The sequence below is a fragment of the Agelaius phoeniceus genome, chromosome 31 (assembly GCF_051311805.1).
Source record: "Agelaius phoeniceus isolate bAgePho1 chromosome 31, bAgePho1.hap1, whole genome shotgun sequence".
In the NCBI taxonomy this organism is placed as follows: Eukaryota; Metazoa; Chordata; class Aves; order Passeriformes; family Icteridae; genus Agelaius; species Agelaius phoeniceus.
In genome coordinates, this window is record NC_135295.1 from 5,468,897 (window position 1) to 5,475,566 (window position 6,670).

Genomic DNA, 6,670 nt, shown 5'->3' on the forward strand with positions numbered 1-6,670 from the left:
CAGCAGCAGACAGTGATTTTGGTGACTGTTCACCCACAAAAGTCCCAACGAGAGTAAAGAGACCACTCATTGTTGATGGATTATTTGTGAGAGTTTTGCTTTTAGGACATTTCTCGGTTACAGTGTTGGAATTGTTTGTTTTATCTAGAATAATGGACGCTGGCTATGTAGGAGAGAGTTCTATTATGCTGTATATTCTTTTTCCACCTATGCGAATCGAACAATGAACTGTTAGATGCACTTTGACCTTTGTTAAAGGGAACTAATCCAGCACAGCCTGTTCGTATAACCCCTGAACGGGCTGAAACACTGCAGCAGATATTGGTCCGTGTTACACAAGGCAGTGTTCAGAGACGTGATTTTGATCTCCCTGTACAGCTGACAGTTTGGTGTAGACAAAAATTTTTTACTGGGTGCACTTACTTAGCATAACAGAAAAACGGGGGAGATATGGGCCTTGGAATGGATATCTCCTCCACTTCAACAACATAAAACTCTTTTTCAGAAAATTGACATTTTAACTGATCTGCTCAAAAAGGGTCGTGATAGGACAGTGGAGTTAGATTTAATGCCCAAAAAAGATCACTAAAGTCCTTATCAGATGCTATAACTGCTTACACAGATGCAAGAAGAAAATCCAAACAACGGTTACTCATTATATGTTTAGAAAACTGGACTGGATGTCATGTAACATTTAGAATTATAATTTAACCTGAATGTTAGTTTGCACAAAAAAAAACAACTCCCTCCAAACAACAAAAACAACAAAACTTCCACTCAAAACAGATACTAAAATATATAATAGACTTCCAACCATAATATTAATATTATTATTATTATTATTGTGGAAAATTTTGATAAATAATTACCGAAAAGAATATATTCATCCCTATTGTTTAAGCATCAATTGACTTTTAAAACATAAAGCATAAACACTGATGTTTGAGGCCTAGAAAACATTCATTCTATTGTTTGAATAATGATTTCAGTCTACAGGAAAACTGTTGCTTAGCTTTTCCTGTAACATCGAACAAAGAGTATTTTGTACTTAGTTGTTATCCTTTTTCTTTGTCCAAGTGAGAACACAATATGTCATTTAAAATATTCTCTCATTTAATTTACATTTTAATCTGAAAGAGAATATGAGTTTAAAAAATCATACCACAGCATTAACGTCCCTTTGTACTCAGAAACATATTTCTTGTACCTGTTCATTTTAAAGCAAACCTGCAATACTCTAAGCACCTGACTCGACTTGTAACTTCTCCATCACTTCTTATATTTTTTTCCCTCTGAAAATAACCAGGGTGAGCTGTAGCTTGTCTCACATGTGTTAAGTTCTTCACTAGCTTTGCATAAGGAGATTCACAAGCAAATGAGTTATTCTACACTGCTTATTTTTCTTAAATATCCGATCTAAAACACATCATCTGATTTGTATTTCTTAATATTTTATAGGTGAGTTAGTTCTGAGTTATTTGTCTCTGTTTCCTGTGTTTAACCAAGATGCTGAAAGACTTTGTTGATACGTTAGACTTCACTGAAACAAAGGCTTCACACAGATCAGGCCTTGGTATTGATGGATGGCTCAAATCTTTAAACTTAAGATTATGGTTACGTTCTATTATTAAGATGAGTATTGTAGTAGCTATTGTAGTTTTGTTGTTAGTATTAGTTTTGCCTTGTTTTTGTATATGCTTATAGAATATGGTGAGAAAGATGATAACTACTGCATTTAATCAAACTATGCTTGTTCAACAGAAAAACAGGGGAGATGTAGAGAGCTTTTTGGATAATTGGTTAGCTGAGAAAGGACATTCCGATGTGATACCGATGGATAAGGGTAAGAGAAACAAGCTGGGAACTGAGCAACCGATGCCCAATTACTGATGAAGGTCACAGTGACCTTCTCTAAAATGGGAAGACGGGGGAGAAAATTGCTTGCCAGAAAATGTAGTTATCCCAAGGTAGAGAAATTAGAAGAATGTACACATAGAAGCAAAATAATTGTTAAGAGATAGAAGTAGGTGTGTTTGATTATAGTGTGCTTTAACCAATAATAAGCTCAGATTTTGCAATATGCATAAGCTTCATTAACACTAATATAAAAATGTGTAAGCTTTCAATAAACTTCGAGATTTGCTATTCATCGCATATGGTGTGTCGCATCTCTCCCGCCGTTACGACATTCGACGACCTAGAAAGGTGGGCCCCACAGCAGCTGAGGGCACAGCCCAACCTGCCTCGGGGCTGACCGAGCTCCAGGCAGAGCCTGATGTCAACCCAGATTGGGCTGAGCGCTCAGAAGACTCTGAGGCTGCAATGAACGAGGACAGGGCAAAGGCAGACAAGGCAGCAAGTGAGGATGTGGCCGTGACAAAGAGCAACACCGCCGAGACTGAGGACATCTCAAATACTGGCAGCGGGCCCACTCTCACTGGGATTCATTCTCCCACTAGGGATCTTTTGGAGGACAGTGCTGCTCCTTCTCAGGAGCAGGTAAGCAGCCTGGGGCCGGGCCTGGAGGCCTGCCAGGATGGTGTGTCCCCTCAAGCCGTGGTCCCTGGGCCCCCTCAGCCTTTGAGGCCAGCAGAGTGTGGCGGGAAGGGAAGCACTTCTTGGGGGAAGCTGGGCAAGTTGCTCCCTTGGACAGCACTCCAAATCTCCCCCATGCCTCCTCCAGGTGCCGGCTGAGATGAAGGACTACATTTTGTTCATCACGAAAAAGAGACCAGTGTGTTACAAGAGTTGTCTGCTGACTATTTCTGTACTACTTCATGAGATATGAGCTACAAGGATACCAGGGAAGGGGTTGCAGGAGCCCACACATAGTCCCACCCAGCAAATGGTACAAACAGATAACTAACAGAAATAACGACCAGGGAAAGGCTGGGGAAAGGGCAGGGGCAGATTAACACCCAGCAGGGAAACCTTTCCCGCTGACAAATGGTACAAGCAGATAACTCACAGAGATAACGACCAGGGAAAAGCTGGGGAAGGGGCAGGGGCAGATAAACAGTCTGCAAGGCAGGATATTTGCTTGCTGAAACTTGATAGGGCACATATTGCGTTAATCATAAGATTTTGGTAATTTTCCACGGAGAAGTCACCAAATAAAGACATAGGGTGAAGAAGACGCAGCTGAGGAAGACTCCGCAGCCTTTTATCACCGACCACCAGGACACAGAAGGATGACCCTCTAGCAACAACCAGCACAGGCGCAGAGAACTCCGAGATAACATGGACTCCTGAAGGATGGAGAGGGTAAAAGGACTGAATCAGAAACTAGTTGGCGCGGCAGTAGGTGGAGCTGAGACTCCCCTGTTGCCCAGCGCTGAGCCTTTGCTTACGTAGTATAACTGCTTCAATAATTAATAAATTCTTTGATTGGAAATTGCTCGTTTTGAGTCAATTTTATAACACCGGCCATGGTAAGAAACATCCACCAGACTCTACTGTCCCATGGCACTGTGGATGCCAGGCTGCACAGCCACATTGTGAGGCGGGCTGAAGAGCACCCTGCCGACGTGGTGCTGACCCTCCTGCGCTGTGCCCCAACATGTGACAGGTACGGGGCCCACGTGCCTGGAGAGCTCAGGGCTCAGCAGCCTTTAGGGCCCGTGGCCCTGCGCAGCCTGTGCTATGGGGTCTGCCGGACAGGCAGAGAGGTCCAGGAGCCTCGGGCCCCTCTGTTTCCCGAGCCTGCTGCCAATGCTCCCCCCTGCCCCCCAGGGCACCGGGGCTCTTTCACCTGCACTCGCACAGCTGCACAGGGCACGGTACTGTGACTGAGATGCCCCTGACACAGAGATCTGATCCCACAGAGCTGCTGCGAGGATATGGAGAAGCATTGGCTCGTCAGGAGTAACAATGCAGAAAGTGCTGCCAACACTGCTCCGTGTAATGGAGGATTGGCCACTGCACAGCGCATGCGCCTCTGATGGGGATGACAGGGACGTTTTTGCCCTGGCTGTGAGTTTCTGGGCCCATGCTCAGGGCCGCCAGGTGGCCTCTGCAGTAGCTCTCAGTGCTCTCAGTGCCGGAGTCACTGGGCTGAAAGCTGGGCTAGGGGCAGGCTCAGGGGGCACCAGGCCCGCTGCTCCTCCTGCATCTGCCCTTGGGCCCTGCCCCATGGACACCTTGGCACTGAGCGCTGTCTCTGGCTGCTTCTTTTGCAGGCAGCTCTGGTGACTGTGCAGGTGCTCGGGTTGCTCAAGGCCATGATCCCTTATTCTGAGCAACTGTTTCTGGCACTGCTCTTCCATATTGTCATCACTACGCAGCAGCCGCCAGCAGAGGAAGTTGATAGCTTCTGGGGAGCGTGCCAGGAGGAGCAGCGCCTTCCCATCACGCTTAACAGGTGCCAGTCCTCCTGTCCTTGCCATGCCCTTGTGGCCAGCGCCAGCGCTCCTAGTGTGACCTGGGCTTTGCTCTGCACACAGGTTTGCAGTGCAGGCCATGAAGGTTCTGCTCTGCCGACTGCGGTGTGAGCACGTGGTGATGTCTATGGAGCGCAAGTGTGCCTGGGAGACGCTGCTGTGTGCTGACAGCCAGCACTATGCCATGGCTCTGCTGGCCAGGTGAGACCCCCTTGTCCCCGCTGTCCCCGGCATTTGTGCCCTGTGCTCCAGGCAGTCCCTGTGGGCATGGGCCACAGAGGCTCGTCACTGAGGGATGGCCAAGGAGGCTGAAAAAGGCTGGGATAGAAGAGTGCCCAGAAGGGGCCACCTCCCAGAGCAGCCACATCCCCTGCAGCGATGCTGGGAAAAGACCAGGCCTCTGTGAGTCAGTTCTGGGAGAGGTTTGTCCCCCACCTCAGGCTCTCGGTGCCTTTTTTCCCCCTGCCAGGGAGATGCGTTATGACTTGAGCCCACTGTGTTCCCATGTGGCATATGGCCTTCTCCTGCTGCTCAGCAGTGAAAAGCCAAGCTGGGATCTGCCCTTGCTGGCATTCCTTGTGGAGGTGAGCCTGGTGGCCAGCAGTGCCTGGCTGAGCTGCCTCGCAGCTCTCTGGCCTCTCAGAGCCACAGCTGCCTGGGCCAGTGCCCACGCCCTGTGCTGCTGCCTGGGCCCGGCCCTGTGGGGTTCTGGGCTCCTGCTGGATGGTTCCCCTGTCACTGCCCCGTGCCTTTCAGGTCCTCAAGTACCTGCACTGGAGGAAATGTGCTGGCACTGTTGTGAAGATGATGTCAAGTTGCCTGCAGATGGAGTGCAGGGAGCAGCGGCGCCTGGCGCTCAGAGGCCTGGTGGTGCTCAGCAGGGAGCCCTGGATGGTGAGAAGGGGGCTGTGGCTGAAGCTGCACTGTGGAAAGCAGCCCCTTGGGCGTGCAGGGCTTCAGGAGCTGAGGCAGCTGCTCCCAGCTCTCGTGCCTCAGCTGCCCCAGTGCTTTGGCTCAGGCCTTTGGCCTGTGGGCCCTGCAGCAGCAGCAGCAGCAGCAGCAGCAGCAGCAGCAGGGTGGGCTTGCAGTGCCAGGGCGGTGTTGGCGGTGCAGCCGTCCATGGCTTTGCAGTGCAGCCTTGTGTTCCACCCAGGCCAGGAGAATGTGCAGCCTTTCTGAGAGCCTTCTGGAGCTGCTGGCTGAGGCCGATGGAAAGGTGGTCAGCATGTCCATGCATGTGTTGACAAATGTGCTCCAGGCAGACATGCTGGTATCCAGCTCCACTGCCCCCAAGCTGGCTGAGGCACTGCTGCTGCTCTTTGACCACGTAAGGCTCTGTGTGCCCAGCTGCGGGCACTGGCTGCTGCCCAGAAACTTTGGCCAGGTGAGCATGGAGAATTTGGTGTAAAGGCCTGATCCTCTTGCATTCCTCCAGGACAACAGCTCTGTGCAAGTGCTCTCCCTTGAGCTCTTCTTCAGGGTGATGGAGTCGGTAGTGGAGGAGGGAAAAAAGCCCCTTGCGAAGATTTTGAGCCAAAGCCTCCTTCCACTCTTCTTCCAGTGCCATGATGAGAAGCGGTGTGTGGCAAAGGTGAGGTTTTGTGTGATGCTGGTGGATCTTGGGGAGGGGGCTGGGCTGCCTCCTGCCCTGGTACCTCCAGGAGTGCAGCCTGGTGCAGGCCTTGGCACAGGGATGTGGGTCCTGTGCCTTGGCCCGTGGGGCCATCTGTGGGTGTCTGGTGCCCTGCAGGCCTCTCGGGAAACGCTGCTTGGTGTGGCCAAGTTCCTGAAGAGGAGGAAGCTGAAGCAGCTGGTGAAGAAGGGGCAGCTGTCAAAGTTCAGCGAGGTGCTGGTAAGGAGGGCCTGGAAGGCCCAGGCTGAGGCTGGAGAAGGCCCCTGAGGGCGGTGCTCAGGGTGCGGGGCTGGCAGCTGTGCCCCTGGCCGCTGCTGCAGGCAGAGGCCGCGCGGGCTCTTCTCCAGGCTCCCGTGGGCCCGAGGCGGGTGCCCATGGAGCCCCGGCCCGGCGGGGCTGCGGGGCGGCACGGCGGCTCCCCGGGCAGCAGCCGTCCCTCTGCCCCCTCCCCTCGGGAGCCCTTGGCCAGCGGCTGCTGTGGCCGCCCCTCAGGGCGGTGCGGGCAGGGGAGGCTGAGCCCAGGGGCTGAGCCCGCGCCAACGCTTCCCTCCTGCAAAACGCGCTCTGGAGCCCCCGGATAAGCTCTGGCAGAGTCAGCACAGAGCACCAGCTTTCCTCAACATCGCAGGGCAATTCAACATTCCCAGAGCTGCTGTAC